The sequence below is a fragment of the Ranitomeya imitator genome, chromosome 6, assembly GCF_032444005.1.
Source record: "Ranitomeya imitator isolate aRanImi1 chromosome 6, aRanImi1.pri, whole genome shotgun sequence".
Classification (NCBI taxonomy): domain Eukaryota; kingdom Metazoa; phylum Chordata; class Amphibia; order Anura; family Dendrobatidae; genus Ranitomeya; species Ranitomeya imitator.
This window is the reverse complement of record NC_091287.1, coordinates 379,751,384-379,774,341: the sequence shown is the minus strand read 5'-3', so window position 1 is coordinate 379,774,341 and position 22,958 is coordinate 379,751,384.

Here is a 22,958-nt window from a genome sequence, read left to right as displayed (position 1 = left end):
CATCTGGCTGACACAACACAGGGGCAGAAGAAAAACGACGCTTCAATTCTTGAAAAGCTTCCACAGCAGCAGAAGACCAATTGACCACATCAGCACCCTTCTTGGTCAAATCGGTCAATGGTTTAGCAATACTAGAAAAATTGCAGATGAAGCGACGATAAAAATTGGCAAAGCCCAGGAACTTTTGCAGACTTTTCAGAGATGTCGGCTGAGTCCAATCATGGATGGCTTGGACCTTAACAGGGTCCATCTCGATAGTAGAAGGGGAAAAGATGAACCCCAAAAATGAAACCTTCTGTACACCAAAGAGACACTTTGATCCCTTCACAAAAAAAGAATTAGCACGCAGGACCTGAAACACCATTCTGACCTGCTTCACATGAGACTCCCAATCATCCGAGAAGATCAAAATGTCATCCAAGTGCACAATCAGGAATTTATCCAGGTACTCTCGAAAGATGTCATGCATAAAGGACTGAAACACTGATGGAGCATTGGCAAGTCCGAATGGCATTACTAGATACTCAAAATGGCCCTCGGGCGTATTAAATGCAGTTTTCCATTCATCGCCTCGCTTAATACGCACAAGATTATACGCACCACGAAGATCTATCTTGGTGAACCAACTAGCCCCCTTAATCCACGCAAACAAATCAGATAACAACGGCAAGGGGTACTGAAATGTAACCGTGATCTTATTTAGAAGGCGGTAATCTATACAAGGTCTCAGCGAACCATCCTTCTTGGCCACAAAAAAGAACCCTGCTCCTAATGGCGACGATGACGGGCGAATATGCCCCTTCTCCAAGGACTCCTTCACATAACTCCGCATAGCGGCGTGCTCAGGCACAGATAAATTAAACAGTCGACCTTTTGGGAATTTACTACCAGGAATCAAATCGATAGCACAATCACAATCCCTATGCGGAGGTAGGGTATCGGACTTGGGCTCATCAAATACATCCCGGTAATCAGACAAGAACTCTGGAACCTCAGAAGGGGTGGATGACGAGATAGACAGAAATGGGACATCACCATGTACCCCCTGACAACCCCAGCTGGACACAGACATGGATTTCCAATCTAATACTGGATTATGGACTTGTAGCCATGGCAACCCCAACACGACCACATCATGCAGATTATGCAACACCAGAAAGCGAATAACCTCCTGATGTGCAGGAGCCATGCACATGGTCAGCTGGGTCCAGTACTGAGGCTTATTCTTGGCCAAAGGCGTAGCATCAATTCCTCTCAATGGAATAGGACACTGCAAGGGCTCCAAGAAAAACCCACAACGCCTAGCATACTCCAAGTCCATCAAATTCAGGGCAGCGCCTGAATCCACAAATGCCATGACAGAATAAGATGACAAAGAGCAGATCAAGGTAACAGACAGAAGAAATTTTGACTGTACCATACCAATGGTGGCAGACCTAGCGAACCGCTTAGTGCGCTTAGGACAATCAGAGATAGCATGAGTGGAATCACCACAGTAGAAACACAGCCCATTCAGACGTCTGTGTTCTTGCCGTTCAACTCTGGTCAAAGTCCTATCGCACTGCAGAGGCTCAGGTTTATGCTCAGATAATACCGCCAAATGGTGCACAGATATACGCTCACGCAAGCATCGACCGATCTGAATGGCCAAAGACATAGACTCATTCAGACCAGCAGGCATAGGAAATCCCACCATGACATCCTTAAGGGCTTCAGAGAGACCCTTTCTGAAAATAGCTGCAAGCGCACCTTCATTCCATTGAGTGAGTACTGACCACTTTCTAAATTTCTGACAATATACCTCTATCTCATCCTGACCCTGACACAGAGCCAGCAAATTTTTCTCTGCCTGATCCACTGAATTAGGCTCATCGTACAGCAATCCGAGCGCCAGGAAAAACGCATCGATATTACTTAATGCAGGATCTCCTGACGCAAGAGAAAATACCCAGTCCTGAGGGTCGCCACGTAAAAAAGAAATAACGATCCTAACTTGTTGAACTGGGTCACCAGAGGAGCGAGGTTTCAAGGCCAGAAATAGTTTACAATTATTTTTGAAACTCAGAAATTTAGTTCTATCTCCAAAAAACAAATCAGGAATAGGAATTCTTGGTTCTAACATAGAATTCTGAACCACAAAGTCTTGAATATTTTGTACTCTTGCCGTGAGCTGATCCACACATGAAGACAGACCTTTAATGTCCATCGCTACACCTGTGTCCTGAACCACCCAAATGTCTAGGGGAAAAAAAGGCAAAACACAGTGCAGAGAAAAAAAAATGGTCTCAGAACTTCTTTTTTCCCTCTATTGAGAATCATTAGTACTTTGGGCCTCTAGTACTGTTATGATAAGGTAATTCAGTACCACAATGGACATAGAAGTCAGAGCACATACAGTGACCTGACAATAACCCAAAATCATAGAACGAGCTCTGAGACGTGGGAACTCTGCTGACCGCAATCCCTAATCCTCTCCAACCACACTAGAGGCAGCCGTGGATTGCGCCTAACGCTCCCTATGCAACTCGGCACAGCCTGAGAAACTAACTAGCCTGAAGATAGAAAATAAGCCTACCTTGCCTCAGAGAAATACCCCAAAGGAAAAGGCAGCCCCCACATATAATGACTGTGAGTTAAGATGAAAAGACAAACGTAGAGATGAAATAGATTTAGCAAAGTGAGGCCCGACTTTCTGAACAGAGCGAGGATAGGAAAGGTAACTTTGCGGTCAACACAAAACCCTACAAAAACCACGCAAAGAGGGCAAAAAGACCCTCCGTACCGAACTAAAGGCACGGAGGTACACCCTCTGCGTCCCAGAGCTTCCAGCAAGCAAGAAAACAATATTAAGCAAGCTGGACAGAAAAAATAGCAAACAAAATAGCAAAAGCGGAACTTAGCTATGCAGAGCAGCAGGCAACAGGAACGATCCAGGAGGAAACAGGTCCAACACTAGAACATTGACTGGAGGCCAGCATCAAAGCACTAGGTGGAGTTAAATAGAGCAGCACCTAACGACATCACCCTCACCTGAGGAAGGAAACTCAGAAGCCGCAGTACCACTCTCCTCCACCAACGGAAGCTCACAGAGAGAATCAGCCGAAGTACCACTTGTGACCACAGGAGGGAGCTCTGCCACAGAATTCACAACAGGTCTATATGGCTGAAAATACCCAAAAGTGACACCATTCTAAAAACTGCACCCCTCAAGGTACTCAAAACCACATTCAAGAAGTTTATTAACCCTTCAGGTGCTTCACAGCAGCAGAAGCAACATGGAAGGAAAAAATGAACATTTAACTTTTTAGTCACAAAAATTATCTTTTAGCAACAATTTTTTTATTTTCCCAATTGTAAAAGGAGAAACTGAACCACGAAAGTTGTTGTCCATTTTGCCCTTAGTACGCTGATACCTCATATGTGGGGGTAAACCACTGTTTGGGCGCACGGCAGGGCTTGGAAGGGAAGGAGCGCCATTTGACTTTTTGAATGAAAAATTGGCTCCACTCTTTAGCGGACACCATGTCACATTTGGAGAGCCCCCGCGTGCCTAAAAATTGGAGCTCCCCCACAAGTGACCCCATTTTGGAAACTAGACGCCCCAAGGAACTTATCTAAATGCATAGTGAGCACTTTGAACCCCCAGGTGCTTCACAAATTGATCCGTAAAAATGAAAAAGTACTTTTTTTTCACAAAAAAATTCTTTTAGCCTCAATTTTTTCATTTTCACATGGGCAACAGGATGAAATGGATCCTAAAATTTGTTGTGCAATTTCTCCTGAGTACACCAATACCTCACATGTGGGGGTAAACCACTGTTTGGGCACATGTTAAGGCTCGGAAGGGAAGGAGCGCCATTTGACTTTTTGAATGAAAAATTATCTCCATCGTTAGCGCACACCATGTCGCGTTTGGAGAGACCCTGTGTGCCTAAACATTGGCGCTCCCCCACAAGTGACCCCATTTTGGAAACTAGACCCCCCAAGGATCTTATCTAGATGCCTAGTGAGCACTTTAAACTCTCAGGTGCTTCACAAATTGATCTGTAAAATGAAAAAGTACTTTTTTTTCACAAAAAAATTATTTTCGCCTCAATTTTTTCATTTTCACATGGGCAATAGGATAAAATGGATCATAAAATTTGTTGGGCAATTTCTCCCGAGTACGACGATACCTCATATGTGGGGGTAAACCACTGTTTGGGCACTCGGCAGGGCTCGGAAGGGAAGGCGCGCCATTTGACTTTTTGAATGGAAAATTAGCTCCAATTGTTAGCGGACACCATGTCGCGTTTGGAGAGCCCCTGTGTGCCTAAATATTGGAGCTTCCCCACAAGTGACCCCATTTTGGAAACTAGACCCACCAAGGAACTTATCTAGATGCATATTGAGCACTTTAAACCCCCAGGTGCTTCACAGAAGTTTATAACGCAGAGCCATGAAAATAAAAAATAATTTTTCTTTCCTCAAAAATGATTTTTTAGCCTGGAATTTCCTATTTTGCCAAGGGTAATAGGAGAAATTGAACCCCAAATGTTGTTGTCCAGTTTGTCCTGAGTACGCTGATACCCCATATGTGGGGGTAAACCACTGTTTGGGCGCACGGCAGGGCTCGGAAGGGTTAGGCACGCCATTTGGCTTTTTAAATGGAAAATTAGCTCCAATCATTAGCGGACACCATGTCGCGTTTGGAGAGCCCCTGTGTGCCTAAACATTGGAGATCCCCCAGAAATGACCCCATTTTGGAAACTAGACCCCCAAAGGAACTAATCTAGATGTGTGGTGAGGACTTTGAACCCCCAAGTGCTTCACAGAAGTTTATAACGCAGAGCCATGAAAATAAAAAAATATATATATTTTCTCAAAAATGATCTTTTAGCCTGCAATTTTTTATTTTCCCAAGGGTATCAGGAGAAATTTGACCCCAAAAGTTGTTGTCCAGTTTCTCCTGAGTACGCTGATACCCCATATGTGGGGGTAAACCACTGTTTGGGCACATGCCGGGGCTCGGAAGTGAAGTAGTTACGTTTTGAAATGCAGACTTTCATGGAATGCTCTGTGGGCGTCACGTTGCGTTTGCAGAGCCCCTGATGTGGCTTAACAGTAGAAACCCCCCACAAGTGACCCCATTTTGGAAACTAGACCCCGAAAGGAACTTATCTAGATGTGTCGTGAGCACTTTGAACCCCCAAGTGCTTCACAGAAATTTATAATGCAGAGCCGTGAAAATAATAAATACGTTTTCTTTCCTCAAAAATAATTATTTAGCCCAGAATTTTTTATTTTTCCAAGGGTTACAGGAGAAATTGGACCCCTAAAGTTGTTGTCCAGTTTCTCCTGAGTACGCTGATACCCCATGTGTGGAGGTAAACCACTGTTTGGGCACACGTCGGGGCTCAGAAGGGAAGTAGTGACTTTTGAAATGCAGACTTTGATGAAATGGTCTGCGGGAGTCACGTTGCGTTTGCAGAGCCCCTGGTGTGCCTAAACAGTAGAAACCCCCCACACGTGACCCCATTTTGGAAAATAGACCCCGAAAGGAACTTATCTAGATGTGTGGTGAGCACTTTGAACCCCCAAGTGCTTCATAGAAGTTTATAATGCAGAACCGTGAAAATAATAAATACGTTTTCTTTCCTCAAAAATAATAATTTAGCCCAGAATTTTTTATTTTCCCAAGGGTTACAGGAGAAATTGGACCCCAAAAGTTGTTGTCCAGTTTCTCCTGAGTACGCTGATACCCCATGTGTGGAGGTAAACCACTGTTTGGGCACATGTCGGGGCTCAGAAGGGAAGTAGTGACTTTTGAAATGCAGACTTTGATGAAATGGTCTGCGGGCGTCACATTGCGTTTGCAGAGCCCCTGGTGTGCCTAAACAGTAGAAACCCCCCACAAGTGACCCCATTTTAGAAACTAGACCCCCCAAGGAACTTATCTAGATATGTGGTGAGCACTTTGAACCCCCAAGTGCTTCACAGACGTTTACAACGCAGAGCCGTGAAAATAAAAAATCATTTTTCTTTCCTCAAAAATGATGTTTTAGCAAGCATTTTTTTATTTTCACAAGGGTAACAGGAGAAATTGGACCCCAGTAATTGTTGCGCAGTTTATCCTGAGTATGCTGGTACCCCATATGTGTGGGTAAACCACTGTTTGGGCACACGTCGGGGCTCGGAATTGAGGGAGCACCATTTGACTTTTTGAATACGAGATTGGCTGGAATCAATGGTGGCGCCATGTTGCGTTTGGAGACCCCTGATGTGCCTAAACAGTGGTAACCCCTCAATTCTACCTCCAACACTAACCCCAACACACCCCTACCCCTAATCCCAACTGTAGCCATAACCCTAATCACAACCCTAACCACAACCCTAATTCCAACCCTAACCCTAAGGCTATGTGCCCACGTTGCGGATTCGTGTGAGATTTTTCAGCATCATTTTTGAAAAATCCGCGGGTAAAAGGCACTGCGTTTTACCTGCGGATTTTCTGCGGATTTCCAGTGTTTTTTGTGCGGATTTCACCTGCGGATTCCTATTGAGGAACAGGTGTAAAATGCTGCGGAATCCGCACAAAGAATTGACATGCTGCGGAAAATACAACGCAGCGTTTCCGCGCGGTATTTTCCGCACCATGGGCACAGCGGATTTGCTTTTCCATGGTACTGTAAACCTGATGGAACACTGCTGCGAATCCACAGTGGCCAATCCGCTGCGGATCCGCAGCCAAATCCGCACCGTGTGCACATAGCCTAATTCTAAAGGTATGTGCACACGCTGCGGAAAACGGGGCAGATTCGCAGCAGTTTCCCATGAGTTTACAGTTCAATGTAAACCTATGGGAAACAAAAATTGCTGTACACATGCTGCGGAAAAACTGCACGGAAACGCAGCGGTTTACATTCCGCAGCATGTCACTTCTTTCTGCGGATTCCGCAGCGGTTTTACAACTGCTCAAATAGAAAATCGCAGTTGTAAAACTGCAGTGAAATGCGCAGAAAAAACGCGGTAAATCCGCCATAAATCCCCCCGAGGAAGCAACTTCTGCGAAACGCGCGTCGGGGCCTCCTCTTCCACGCATGATTACAGCAGGTCGGTATGGTATTCACTTTCCTACAGCCTAGTCTTTCCTCCCCTTTCCTTGCTTGGGACTTCCCGGGTTCACATGCATTGCATGGTTTGGTGAGCCATTTAGGAGGGATCGGACAGCTTTGCTATACTACTGCTTTTGTAACAGCTGATATTTACCAGGTGGGGTTGATTCAATATGCACTATGTTCTTAATGTGACACCCTTACATTTGGTCATATATTTTTGTTACATTCCTGCCGCCTGCCTAGTACTTTAGAACTATAGCTTGTATTGTGACCATATTACACTTACTATTTATTATTATATAGGATATATGCTAACTATATATGGCCCTATGAGTTTTTCAGCTACTACCTGATGTGTTTGACATCACATTTGTACTTATACTTGTGTTTTTGTGCGTGGCACTAGGCTCGTCTCTGCTTTTAGCCTTTGCATCGTATATGTATGGTTTTTAAAGTTTATTTGTGTATTGTTGTTCATGATTGGTCTTTAATAAAGTTGTTACATTTTTTACTTTGAGCTCTTGTATCCATTTTTTCTTAGGTTTTTCATAAATCCGCAGCGGTTTAGCACTGCGGATTTATCAAATCCGCAGCGGAAAAATCCGCAGAGGACCAGAATACGTGTGCACATACCGAAACCCTAACCCTAGCCCTAGCCCTAACCCTAGCCCTAACCCTAGCCCTAACCCTACCCCTACCCCTACCCCTAACCCTACCCCTAACCCTACCCCTAACCCTAACCCTACCCCTAACCCTAACCCTACCCCTTACCCTACCCCTTACCCTACCCCTACCCCTACCCCTAACCCTAACCCTATTTTAACATTAGTGTAAAAAAAAAAAATTCTTTATTTTTTTATTGTCCCTACCTATGGGGGTGACAAAGGGGGGGGGTCATTTATTATTTTTTTTATTTTGATCACTGAGATATAATCTATCTCAGTGATCAAAATGCACTTTGGAACGAATCTGCCGGCCGGCAGATTCGGCGGGCGCACTGCGCATGCGCCCGCCATTTTGGAAGATGGCGGCGCTCAGGGAGAAGACGGACGGACTCCGGCAGGATCGGTAAGTATGATGGGGTGGGGGGGAGCACGGGGGGGGATCGGAGCATGGGGGGTGGATCGGAGCGCGGGAGGGGTGGAACGGAACACGGGGGGGTGCATTGGAGCATCGGGGGGTGGATCGGACTGCAGGGGGGGTGGATCGGACTGCAGGGGGGGTGAATCGGAGTGCAGGGGGGGTGGTTGGAGCACGGGGGGGTGATTGGAGCATGGGGGAGCGGACAAGAGCACGGGGGGAGCGGAGCACAGGACGGAGGGGAGCCGGAGCAGTGTACCGGACAGATCGGGGGGCTAGGGGGGCGATCGGTGGGGTGGGGGCACATTAGTGTTTCCAGCCATGGCCGATGATATTGCAGCATCGGCCATGGCTGGATCGTAATATTTCACCAGTTATAATAGGTGAAATATTACATATCGCTCTGATTGGCAGTTTCACTTTCAACAGCCAATCAGAGCGATCGTAGCCACGGGGGGGTGAAGCCACCCCCCCTGGGCTAAACTACCACTCCCCCTGTCCCTGCAGATCGGGTGAAATGGGAGTTAACCCTTTCACCGGATCTGCAGGGACGCGATCTTTCCATGACGCCACATAGGCATCATGGGTCGGATTGGCACCGACTTTCATGACGCCTACGTGGCGTCATGGGTCGGGAAGGGGTTAATTTCTCTGTCCTCCGATGTGATCGCACATCAGAGGACAGAGAAAAGGGGTCCCCGATCGCCCCCCGATACTCACCTGTCTCCCCCGGTGCTCCTCGTGGCTCCCGGTGGGCGCCGCCATCTTCAAAATGGCGGGCGCATGCGCAGTGCGCCCGCGGGCCGGTCCCGGGAGAATCTTTGGGGTCTCGGGGGTAGCCGAGACCCCAAAGAGCATGATCGGGGTCGGTTTTACTGACCCTTGTTTTGCGATCGTCGGTAATTAACTGTTTACCGGCGACCGCAAAAAAAAAAAAGAAAAAAAAAAGCAAAGTGTAATTCTCTGTCTTCTGATGTGATCGCACATCAGAGGACAGAGAAATAGGGGGATTCGGGGACCCTATCATACTCACCGGTGTCCCTGGGTCCTCCTGCTGCTCCTCCTGGCCGCCGGGGAAAAGAAAATGGCGGGCGCATGCGCAGTGCGCCCGCCATCTGTCTCCATCTGCCGGCCGGCAGGAGAAGAGCGGTTGGGGCTAAAATTAGGGTTAGGGTTAGGGCTAGGGTTAGGGCTAGGGTTAGGGTTAGGGTTAGGGCTCGGATTAGGGTTAGGGTTAGGGTTAGGGCTAGGGTTAGGGTTAGGGCTAGGGTTAGGGTTAGGGTTAGGGCTAGGATTAGGGTTAGGGCTAGGGTTAGGGCTAGGGTTAGGGCTAAATTTAGGGTTAGGGTTGGGGCTAAATTTAGGGTTATGCTTCTTTCACACTTACGTCGGTACGGGGCCGTCGCAATGCATCGGCCCGACATACCGACGCACGTTGTGAAAATTGTGCACAACGTGTGCAGCGGATGTAGTTTTTCAACGCATCCGCTGCCCAATCTATGTCCTGGGGAGGAGGGGGCGGAGTTACGGCCACGCATGCACGGTCAGAAATGGCGGATGCGATGTACAAAAAAACTTTACATTGAACGTTTTTTTGTGCTGACGGTCCGCCAAAACACTGATCCAGTGCACGACGGACGCGACGTGTGGCTATCCGTCACGATCCGTCGGCAATACAGGTCTATGGGCAAAAAACGCATCCTGCGGGTACATTTACAGGATCCGTTTCTTGTCCAAAACGACGGATTGCGACGGATGCCAAACGACGCAAGTGTGAAAGTAGCCTTAGGGCTAGGGTTAAGGTTGGGGCTAAAGTTAGGGTTAGGGTTGGGGCTAAAGTTAGGGCTAGGGTTGGGGCTAAAGTTAGGGTTAGAGTTGGGATTAGGGTTAGGGTTTGGATTAGGGTGAGGGTTGGCATTAGGGTTACGCTTGGGATTAGGGTTAGGTTTGGGATTAGGGTTAAGGTTAGGGTTGTGATTAGGGGTGTATTGGGATTAGGGTTAGGTTTGAGGTTAGGGTTGAGATTAGGATTAGGGGTGTGTTGGATTTAGGGTTTTGATTAGGGTTATGGTTAGGGTTGACATTAGGGTTGTTTTGGGGTAAGGGTTGTCATTATCGTTAGGGTTAGTGATTAGGATTATGGATCGGGTTGGGATTAGTGTTAGGGGTGTGTTGGGGTTAGGGTTGGAGCTAGAATTGGGGGGTTTCCATTGTTTAGGTACATCAGGGGGTCTCCAAACACGACAGCCAATTTTGCGCTCAAAAAGTCAAATGGTGCTCCCTCCATTCTGAGCTCTGCCTTGGGTTACCCCCACATATGGGGCATCAGCGTACTCGGGATGAATTGGACAACAACTTCTGGGGTCCAATTTCTCCTGTTACGCTTGTGAAAATAAAAACTTGGGGGCTACAAAATATTTTTTGTGGAAAAAAAAAATATTTTTTATTTTTATGACTCTGCATTATAAACTTCTGTGAAGCACTTGGGCATTCAAAGTTCTCACCACACATCTATATAAGTTCCTTGGGGGTCTAGTTTCCAAAATGGGGTCACTTGTGGGGGGTTACTACTGTTTAGGTACATCAGGGGCTCTGCAAACGCAACATAACGCCCACAGGCCATTCTATCTAAGTCTGCATTCCAAAACGGCGCTCCTTCCCTTCCGAGCTCTGCCGTGCGCCCAAACAGTGGCTTACCCCCACATAAGGGGCATTAGAGTACTCAGGATAAATTGGACAACAACTTTAGTGGTCCAATTTCTCCTGTTACCCTTGTGAAAATAAAAACTTGGGGACTACAATATCTTTTTTGTGGAAAAAAAATATTTTTTATTTTCACGACTCTGCATTCTAAACTTCTGTGAAGCACTTGGGCATTCAACGTTCTCACCACACATCTAGATAAGTTCCTTGGGGGGTCTAGTTTCCAAAATGGGGTCACTTGTGGAGGGTTTCTACTGGTTAGGTACATCAGGGGCTCTGCAAACGCAACATAACGCCCGCAGACCATTCTATCAAAGTCTGCATTCCAAAACGGCGCTCCTTCCTTCCGAGCTCTGCCGTGTGCCCAAACAGTGGTTTACCCCCACATATGGGCTACCAGCATACTCGGGACAAATTGTACAACAACTTTTGGGGTCCAAGTTCTCTTGTTACCCTTGTGAAAATAAAAACTTGGGGGCTAAAAAATCTTTTTTGTGGAAAAAGAAATATTTTTTATTTTCACGACTCTGCATTCTAAACTTCTGTGAAGCACTTGGGCATTCAAAGTTCTCACCACACATCTAGATAAGTTCCATGGGGGGTCTAGTTTCCAAAATGTTGTCACTTGTGGGGGATTTCTACTGTTTAGGCACATCAGGGGCTCTCCAAACGCGACATGGCGTCCGATCTCAATTCCAGACAATTCTACATTGAAAAAGTAAAACGGTACTCCCTCTCTTCCAAGCTCTGCGGTGCGCACAAACAGTGGTTTACCCACACATATTGGGTATCAACGTACTCAGGAGAAATCGCACAACAACTTTTGTGGTCTAATTTCTCCTGTTACCCTTGTGAAAATAAAAATTTGGGGGCAAAAAGATCATTTTTGTAGAAAAAATGCGATTTTTTTTTTCACGGCTCTATGTTATAAACATCTGTGAAGCACATGGGGGTTCAAAGTGCTCACCACACATCTAGATAAGTTCCTTAAGGGGTCTAGTTTCCAAAATGGTGTCACTTGTGGTAGGTTTCCACTGTTTAGGCACATCAGGGGCTCTCCAAACGCGACATGGCGTCCAATCTCAATTCCAGCCAATTTTACATTGAAAAAGTAAAACGGCACTCCTTCTCTTCCAAGCTCTGCGGTGCGCCCAAACAGTGGTTTACCCCCACATATTGGGTATCGACGTACTCAGGAGAAATTGCACAACAACTTTTGTGGTCTAATTTCTACTGTTACCCTTGTGAAAATAAAAATTTGGGGGCAAAAAATCATTTTTGTAGAAAAAATGCGATTTTTTATTTTCACGGCTCTACGTTATAAACTTCTGTGAAGCACATGGGGGTTCAAAGTGCTCACCACACATCTAGATAAGTTCCATGGGGGGTCTAGTTTCCAAAATGGTGTCACTTGTGGGGGATTTCCACTGTTTAGGCACATCAGGGGCTCTCCAAACACGACATGGCGTCCAATCTCAATTCCAGACAATTCTACATTGAAAAAGTAAAACGGCACTCCTTCGCTTCCAAGCTCTGCGGTGCGCCCAAACAGTGGCTTACCCTCACATATGGGGTATCGACGTATTCAGGAGAAATCGCACAACAACATTTGTGGTCTAATTTCTACTGTTACCCTTGTGAAAAAAAGAATTTGTGGGCGAAAAGATCATTTTTGTGTAAACAAAAGCGATTTTTTATTTTCACGGCTCTACGTTATAAACTTCCGTGAAGCACTTGGGGGTTCAAAGTGCTCACCACACATCTAGATAAGTTCCTTAAGGGGTATAGTTTCCAAAATGGTGTCACTTGTGGGGAGTTTCCACTGTTTAGGTACATCAGGGGCTCTCTAAACGTGACATGGCGTCCGATCTCAATTCCAGCCAATTCTGCATTGAAAAAGTCACTTCACTTCCAAGCTCTGCGGTGCGCCCAAACAGTGGTTTACCCCCACATATGGGGTATTGGCGTATTCAGGAGAAATTGCATAACAAAATTTATGGTTACATTTCTGTTTTTACACATGTGAAAATAAAAAAAATGGTTCTGAATTAAGATGTTTGCAAAAAAAGTTAAATGTTCATTTTTTCCTTCCACATTGTTTCAGTTCCTGTGAAGCACGTAAAGGGTTAATAAACTTCTTGAATGTGGTTTTGAGAACGTTGAGGGGTGTAGTTTTTAGAATGGTGTCACACTTCATTATTTTCTATCATATAGACCCCTCAAAATGACTTCAAATGTGATGTGGTCCCTAAAAAAAATGGTGTTGTAAAAATGAGAAATTGCTGGTCAACTTTTAACCCTTATAACTCCCTAAAAAAAAAATTTTGTTTCCAAAATTGTGCCGATGTAAAGTAGACATGTGGGAAATGTTATTTATTAACTGTTTTTCGTGACATATCTCTCTGATTTAAGGGCATAAAAATACAAAGTTTGAAAATTGCAAAATTTTAAAAATGTTCGCCATATTTACATTTTTTTCATAAATAATCGCAAGTAATATCGAAGAAATGTTAACACTAACATGAAGTACAATATGTCACGAAAAAACATTCTCAGAATCAGCGGGATCCGTTAAAGCGTTCCAGAGTTATAACCTCATAAAGTGACAGTGGTCAGAATTGCAAAAATTGGCTCGGTCATTAGGTACCAAATTGGCTCTGTCACTAAGGGGTTAAACCCAATGTTCTGTACATATAAAATGGTTCAAAAGGGTATACAGTATATAAAATAGGTACATAATTGTATAACAAAAGACAAAAAAGTGAAATAAATATGACTAAATGAGCCAGTCGGAAAGAGCACAATCTATAATTATTCTAATCTACAACGGATGAAAGGCAGTAGGCGAGGTCAACTATGCCAAATATACTCAAATTGCAACTAAATGAGCACCTTCTAGGACAGTGAGGAAATGTAGAAAACTGTTTTTCTCCAATTAGTTTTAGATTAAAAATTACATTAAAAAATGCATGAAATGTGCATTATGTGAACAATGCTTAAACTTGTTATCTGTTTCTAAGTTCCTAGTGTTCCTAGTTATCTATCATAGGAATTCTAGTGGAAATCTGGCAAGCTTTTGCTTTCATTTGGGAGATTTCTCATGAATTTGCTAAACTAAAGGCTCTGTTTATCTTCTGATAACTTAAACAAATATTGAAACAAAAATGTACGCTTTCAAAATCTGAAAAAAAAATGTTTTTTTTCTCCAATAATTTTTTTTTATTAATGTTTTAACCAAAATATTACTTAACAAAGAGAAAAAACAGTTTGACCAGTTTACATATTAGTAGCAATTATAATATGCCAACACACAGGTCAGCTGCATAAAACACTTTGATAAAAAAGGAAACAAATTAATGAAAAAATATGTGGGTCAAGAAAAGGCAAAAAAGGGCGGGGGAATAAGGAGGGGAGAAAGGTTAATAGCATGTTGAAGCAAGGATAAGAGATAGAATGCGAGGTGGTAGAAATTATAATAGGTTGATGGAAGTTGCTAGGAGGGAAGAAAAGAAGCCCAGATGTTCCAATTATGAAATACTTTGATTTTGGACTGGAGATAGGAGGAGAAGACATATTCATGATGAAAATGAGAATAAATCTGTATACAAAAATCTTTTATCAAAGGGATATCAGGGGATTTTCTATTTGCAACCAAGCATTGTCTAGCCGAGGTTGCGTATATGTTCAACTGACCATCCAAGCTCCAATGGGATTTGATCAATAGCAACAGTCAGTAATTCCACAGCAGAGTCATCCGCGAGTTGGACTTCTTTATATTAGAAATTAAGCTGAAGACTAAGGACCAAAAAATCGCAATTTTGGACAGGACCACCAGGCATGACTAAGATTGCCAGTCTGTGAGCAACCTTTACAACAAAGAGGAGGGTAATTAGAGTTGCAATGAGTTAAATGTGAAGGAGAAAGGTATCATCTCATATCTATTTTATTTAATTTTTCTAGGTAGTTAACGCAAACGTAAGTTTTTTGGGACCATGTTATGGCATTGTGCCATTGTTGTAGTAAGGGATTTATAGATAAGTCAGATTCCTATTTACCCATGTATGGCAACTTGATGTTTTCAGTGGGACTATTTATGATCTTGTATATAAGGGGTAAGCCCTTCGTAAATGGGAAATGTTCAAAATAAATAACATTGGAAATCTGGTGATAGGGGAGAGTGTTTGAGGAAGGTACAGAAGCCAGGAATTGTCTTATTTATAAGTATTGGTATCTAAGAAGTATCATTTCTCCTTGCATGTCATGTTAAGCATGTTGAGGTCAGGAGACTTAAAGCCGCAATGCTCCTCTGGGAAATATGCAAATTGTCTCTTCAGAGAGGAAGAGGACTAAAACTCTAGTCCATGCCCCATGCTGAAATAACTATTGGAACATTAGAATCCCACATTCCCTACCTCAACTTAACCCCCTGGAAGGAAAGTGGGATCCATAACCAACTAACATAATTAAAGATTCAGCTCTCTTCCCCTTCAATACTCTTACTAACAATTACCTTTTAATAAGAAAATATTTTTACCAATACTTATGCAAATTGTCTCTTCAGAAAGGAAGAGGACTAGAACTCTAGTGCCACCTATTGGAAGTAGCAATCCTAACAGTCAATGTCGACCCTTTAACGAGCCTTGTCACATGACTTAGGATAAAAGCCAAACCAGAAACTCATATCTGCAAATTGATAATTTTGAAAAAAAAACTTTAGATCACAATTTAGAAGTGAGATAGGCCTAAAGTTCCCAAGTGTAATAGAAGGTTTACCTGGCTTTGGTAGGGTTGTGATGATGGCCTCTAGATTGGATGAGGCAGTATATTCAGACAATTGCCAGAGATAAAAGGTTCTAAGCAAAAAGGGGGACAGAATACATGAAAATTGGCGATAATACAGGTTAGGAATTCCATCTGGGCCAGGTGCCAAGTTACATTTAGTTGTTTTGATAACACTTTGAAGCTGCTAGATAAAAAATGGAGAATTGAGAGCATTTAGTTGTTCCAAGGAAACCTGGGGGAGGTATAACTTAGTTAGATATGTCTGAATAACGTCAAGGGACGGTTGAGTGGTGAGGGGATCATTCTTCAAGTTATAGTGATTGGAATAGAACTGGAAAATACTTCTGCTATTTCAACTAGGTTTCTGATCTGAGAATTATTAGGTCCTTGCAAGAACTCAATTTTGGAACTCACCTCTTGTTTCTTCACTCTTCTAGCTAACATGGCACCCGCCTTGACTCCCATGGCATAAAACTACGATAGTTCTAGATTTCCTCAGGTTGTTCTCATATGAAAACAAGAGATTAGAGTGTAACTGGAGTCTGAGGTTTAAAATGTTCTTACAGACCTTTGAATGAACATCTCTCTAATAAAAGCTTTGTGCGCAGACCACAGAGTTCATCTTACTCCATGCCATTGTCGTTAGAAGAGAAATAGAGAGATTTTGTAGAAATCTCACCTACATGAGTAGTAGTGGTATGTAAATGGCTATTTAGGCACCATCTAGGTGCTCTGAGAAGAGATTACTGATGATCACCAAAGATAATAGGGGCATGGTCTGATGGGGAGTACAGGCCTATAGAAGCATCCACACATTTATATAGAATTTTGCTATCTACCAAAAAGTAGTATATTCTGCTGTAAGAGTGTTGTCTCCTGGAGAAAAAGGAGTAGTTGTTTAAAAAACACATAACAATCTGCATGTTTGCTTCTATTCTTAGAGAGGACAACTATTTGTCCAGCGATTACCTGGTGTCAGGTCCTATTATGGAAAATACTTTATTCACTGATTTAAGACAAATTGATAACTCTTTGTGTTCCTTGGAAAACAAATATATATATGTGCATACATATTTAACCTAAGTTTAAAAAATTCTTTGGGTGAGAAGAATAAATCTCTCTTTTACGATCAGACACTGCTTTCTATTCCTGAATAATACAAGCAAAGACTCAGTTAATGATTAGACAAGATTCAATACATAATAGCAAAAGGTCAAAATCAAATATACATAGGAAGAATGCTGGGGAAAACTGCTGAACCCTTTTTATTCAGAAATAACAAATGACCACTTTTTTTTCCCCAGAAGTAAGAAAAGCTAAAGTGAAATACACCTCTGCAAGCCCAACCTGCCGATTAACTGAGCATTCTGGAGACAATTGTGCAAATTGTTATCTAGGTTCTCATTCAGGCGTCTGTGTTGCATGTACAATACGTGTGCTATCTGAGATTTTTTTCATAGATACAACACGTAAGCATTATAATTTATGTGTTATTCACATATCCATGTTTTATCACGGACCGTATGTTCGTGCAAACTCACAGAGACATGTCATGTTTTTTTTGTATAGTTGAAAAAAAGGGCCAATACAAGTTTATGGGTCCGTAAAAAACACATACAGCACACCGATGGTACATCAGTGTCCAGTCAATATTTAACATTGCAAATGATAGGAGAAGCTCCGCAATATATTTATTTATCCATCAGCGAAAAACCTTGATGACTGATGGTAAAACATAAAATACTGATGACACATTGATCAAAAACACTGATGACATAGATACTATTTTTTCACGCATGTGTTCAAAAATGGATGTGTGAATGGGGCATAAGGGCAAGACTACCTCACTAAAACTAATCATGACGTTACTCCTGATTTTTTTTCCTCTCCAAAACTAATTATGTAAAGAGAATCTATCAGCATTTTGTATTGTAAAGTACAGACATGGTTGTAATAGGGCTGTAATACTGATTACATTGAGACCTTTGATGAATAAATCCACTTTGTTGTTCTTCATTAATCACCATTTGAAGATTTCTGCTAATTAGATTTTGGTGCACATGGGACGGACTGTACATGGAGTCTTCTCCTCCCTTTCTGTGATTTCCCAGCCCCTCCGCCTGAATCCTGCCTTTAAATGACAGGTGACTGTCAGAACTTCCGAACCCCAAGAGTGAACCCACAGTACCGTGACAACGAACCTCCCAAGGGTGAGCTTACCAGATGGACCACCCCCTATACAGGGAGCATTAGGGGCAGACCCGAGGGAGACTATTGTCGCAGAAGCTGATACCGGGGAACAGGAAGCAGGAGAGGAAGGACGCGGAAGTGGCTAAGGCAGAGACACAGGAATGAGTGACAGTGACTGAAACACAGAGTGGACAGGATAGACAGGGACAGACAGGGAATGGCGGAGACACAGGACAGACTGGATATGGTAGACGACCAGGACAGGCAGGGAATGGTGGAGACACAGGACAGACTGGATATGGCGGATGCCCAGGACAGGCAGCGTATGGCAGAAACACAGGAGGGAGCAAGGTATAGAGGACCTGGGTCAAATGAGGACAATTGACAAACAGACAAAGAGCAGAGGAAGGAATTACCTTATATACAAGATGTGCTGAAGGACTTCTAGGTCAGAGTCCTCCCAGGATCATAGAGAAAAGGTATGGAGCGCCTGTAGTTCAGGAAAGCGAGGTGTGCGTGCGCAGAGAGGTGCTGGAGCAAGGAGTGTGCATGCGCACCCGCCGAGAACCTGAAAGAGGATGTGTGCCTGCAGGAGGAGCGCGCAGCCGTGGGTGAGAAGACGGCGGCGGACCCGGCAGATGGAGGAACAGGAGGAGCGCGCCAGAGCAGGTAAGTATGAGCTGAAGCGGCGGTGGACCCGGCAGCAGAGGCGGCCATGACAGTACCCCTCCTCTTACTCCCCTTTTTCTAAGACCAGACAGAAACCTGGATAAAATCTGAGGAGCTTGTATGTTCTCACGGGGCTCCCAAGACCTCTCCTCGGGACCAAAACCCTTCCAATCAACCAAAAAGAGTTTTACCTCTCGACTTTTTCATGGCAAGAATGTCTGTAACCTCAAAAACATCTGGATCAGAGACAGGTAAAGGAGTTTGAGCAGGAGAAACATGGAAATGATTGAAGACAACTGGTTTCAAAAGAGAAACATGAAAAGAATTAGGTGTACGAAGAGAAGCGGGCAATTTCAGCTTGTAGGAAACATCATTGATACGAGACACAACCTCGAAAGGGCCAAAGTACCGTGGACCCAATTTATACGAGGGAATCTTTAGATGAATAAACCTGGAGGACAACCACACTTTATCGCCTGGCCGATATACAGGAGAATCCAGACGTCGTTTATCGGCATGTCTCTTAATCCTGGCCTGAGCCTGTTCCAGGGCGATTTTGGTCTCCTGCCAGACCCTGGAGAACTCCTCGGACAGAAGATCAGCCGCTGGCACACCCGAGACAGGGAGTACCAGCAGAGGGATACCGGGATGTTGCCCATAGTTGATCTGGTTATTGTAAGCAAACTCAGCCCACGGAATCAAATCAGACCAATTATCTTGATGAGCATTGGAAAAATGCCAAAGATAAGTCATCAGTATTTGGTTTGTGCGTTCTGCTTGTCCGTTGGTGTGAGGATGATAAGCTGTAGAAAAATCCAGGGTAACATTCATTAATTTACATAGATCCTGCCATAAACGAGAAGTGAACTGAACTCCTCTATCAGAGACTATGTGCAACGGAAAGCCATGAATCCGGAAGACATGAGAAATTAAGATTCTCGCCAATTCAGGGCAATCCAGGCAAAGGGATGAAGTGAGCCATCTTGGAGAATCGAGCCACAACAACAAAAATGACTGTATGACCAGAGGACTGAGGCAGATCAGTTAGAAAGTCCATAGTGATATGTTGTCACGGGACTGAAGGAACTGGAAGAGGATGTAGGAGACCAGAGGGCAGATGTCTGGGAACCTTGTTCCTAGCACAAGACGGACACAAAGCAACAAAACCTCAAACATCCGAAAGAAGGGATGGCCACCAATGATGACGCGAGATGAGAGAGAGCGTTTTCTTGTACCCGACATGGCCTGCCAGTCTTGAGGCATGGCCCCAATGTAGGACTCGAGACCTCTCGTTCACCCGGACAAGGGTTTTACTTGGTGGTAAGGAAGACAAACTGACCGGAGCCACAATAATAATTTTGCTAGGGTCCACGATGTGTGCTGGTTCCTTTACAACATCAGATGCAAGAAATGACCTGGACAAAGCATCAGTTTTAAAGTTCTTGTCGCCAGGACGGAAATGCAGTTCAAAGTCAAAACGGGCAAAGAATAACGACCATCTTGCTTGTTGGGGATTCAGTCTTTGCGCAGAGCGGATAAATTCAAGGTTCTTGTGGTCTGTAAAGATCTTAAAAGGGTGAACAGTTCCCTCTAAGAGATAACGCCATTCCTCCAGCGCCAATTTTATGACCAATAGTTCCTTGTCACCAATGGCGTAGTTTCTTTCCGAGGCGGAGAAGATTTTGGAAAAGAAACCACAAGTAGCCAATCGTCCGGAAGAAGATCTCTGGGAGAGTACTGCACCAGCTCCAATGGCAGAAGCGTCTACCTCAAGAATAAAGGGTTTGTTGATCTCAGGGTGACGTAGTACAGGAGCTGAGGCAAATGCATGTTTCAGAGACCGAAAGCATCTTCAGCTTCGGAAGACCAGATGTGGGGATTGGACCCCTTGAAATTCAAAGCATAAAATGAGGCGACCAGAGTGGAGAAATGTGGAATAAACTGCCGGTAGTAATTGGCGAACCCAAGAAAACGTTGAACTGCTTTCACTCCCTGAGGGCTTGGCCAGTTAAGCATAGCATAACACTTTCTCCGGGTCCATTTGCAAGCCAGAGTCAGAAATGATATAGCCAAGAAACAGTAGCGAAGACTGCTCAAAAACACATTTCTCGAGTATGGCGTAGAGATGATTCTCTCTAAGACGGGAGAGCACTTGACGGACATCTCTTCTGTGAGAAGCAAGGTCAGCGGAGAACATCAGAATGTGGTCTAAGTCTAAGTACACCACCACACAGGAGTAGAGTAGATCTCGGAAAACATCATTCATAAACTCCTGGAACATTGCTGGAGCATTACATAAGCCGAAAGGCATGACTAAATACTCATAGTGACCATCCCGGGTGTTAAAAGCAGTTTTCCATTCGTCTCCTGAATGAATATGGATTAGGTTGTAAGCTCCACGAAGATCCACTTTCGTGAAAATTCGGGCTCCTCTCAGGTGATCAAACAACTCAGGTATGAGTGGTAGCGGGTACTTGTTCTTGATTGTGAGATTGTTGAGGCCACGGTAGTCTATACATGGACGAAGAGTGCCATCCTTCTCCTTAACAAAGAAAAAACCCGTACCTGCAGGGGAGGAGGATTTGCGAATAAAACCTTTGGTTAAATTCTCCCAGACGTATTCAGTCATGGCTTGAGTCTCGGCAGGAGATAATGGGTAGATTCGACCTCAGGGAGGAGTAGAGCCCGGAACTAGATCAACTGGGCAGTCGTAGGGTCGATGCGGAGGTAAGGTCTCAGCCTATTTCTTATCGAAGACATCCAGAAAAGACAAATACGTGGAAGGTAAATTGGAGGACCCCGAGATAGGACGAGAAGATTCTCTTGGTAACACAGGAAGCAAACACTTACTCTGGCAGAAGAGTCGCCAACGCAGGATTTTGCCAGACCACCAGTCAATGCAAGGCTCGTTAGTCCTTAACCAAGGAAGTCCAAGAAGAAACGTGTGGGACAAAGAAGGCAGCACATAGAAGACGATCTTCTCACGATGCAGGATTCCAATTTGGAGTTCCAATTCTTCAGTAACCAATGTAACGAACTCCCGCAGAGGTTGGCCATCGACTGACGCAATCTGTCGAGGAGACTCCAGGGATCTGACTGGAATCTGCAATCTCCTAACTGCCTCGAGTTGGATAAAGTTCCCGGCTGGCCCGGAATCTATATAAGCAGAGTCAAAGAAATGTTTATTACCCAGATGTAAAAGAACAGAAAGAGTGAGGGGTTGAGAGGGTTCTGGGATACCTAGGGAGACCTCTCTTACCTGTCCTAGGCGGAGGCTTTTCCCGGCCTCAAAGGACAGGAATGCAAGAGATGAGACGCACTGCCACAATAGAAACAGAGACCTTGAGCAAGCCTCTCTTTCCGACGCTGCTCCACAGGTTTAAAACGGTCCACTTGCATGGGTTCCAGGGCAGAAGTCGACTCAGACCGAGAACGGGAAGAATTAGGAGTAACCGGAGGGAGTCGAGGAAATCTCCTCTCTCTAGCGGATTCTCGAGAACTTTCCTGGAAACTTAAATCAATGCGGGTTGCCAAAGCGATAAGATCCTCCAAGGACAATGGAGTATCACGACCCGCCAACTCGTCATTGATTCAAGGAGAAAGCCCACGCCAGAAGGCTCCCACTAAAGCCTCATTATTCCATCCTAATTTGGATGAAAGGGTGCGAAAGCGGATGGCGTATTGACCCACCGAAAGCGTACCTTGATGAAGGGTAAACAGAGACTCGGTGGTAGAGGCCAAACGACCTGGTTCATCAAATACTTTATGAAAAGTATCAACAAAGGTGGAGAGTTGGGAAACAAGGGCATCACCCCGCTCCCAAAGAGGATTAACCCACGCCAAAGCCTCGCCCTCTAAGTGTCAGATTACAAAAGCCACTTAGAACGGTCAGTGGGATACTGCATGGGAAGTAACTCAAAATGAAGCTGGCATTGGTTTAAAAACCCTCTGCACAATTTAGGTTCCCCACTATAGCGAGGAGGTTTAGCCAAACGGGGAGGTGGATGAGGAGCCGAAGCCTGAGAGGGAATGGAAGCTGAAGACTGGTGGGCACGAAGGCGATCATCCACAGAAGCCATAAAATTAAGAATATTAGCTTTAGTGTCACGCTGTTGGGCCAGCTCCTGTTGGAGACTTGCTAACTGAGAGGCGCTCCCAGAGTCGGAAGCCTGCAGGGACGAGAGTTGGGACTCCATGGACTTCAAAAAGGACATAATCCTGGACTGATTCTCCCAGAGGAATAATAATTCCTTCTGGGTAGGAGTCGGGGTACCAACGGGCTCCATGGCCTGTTTGTACTGTCAGAACTTCCAAACCCCAAGAGTAAACTCACAGTATTGCGACAATGAACCTCCCAAGGGTGAGCTTACCAGATGGACCACCCCCTATATAGGAAGCGTTAGGGGCAGACCCGAGGGAGACTATTACCACGGAAGC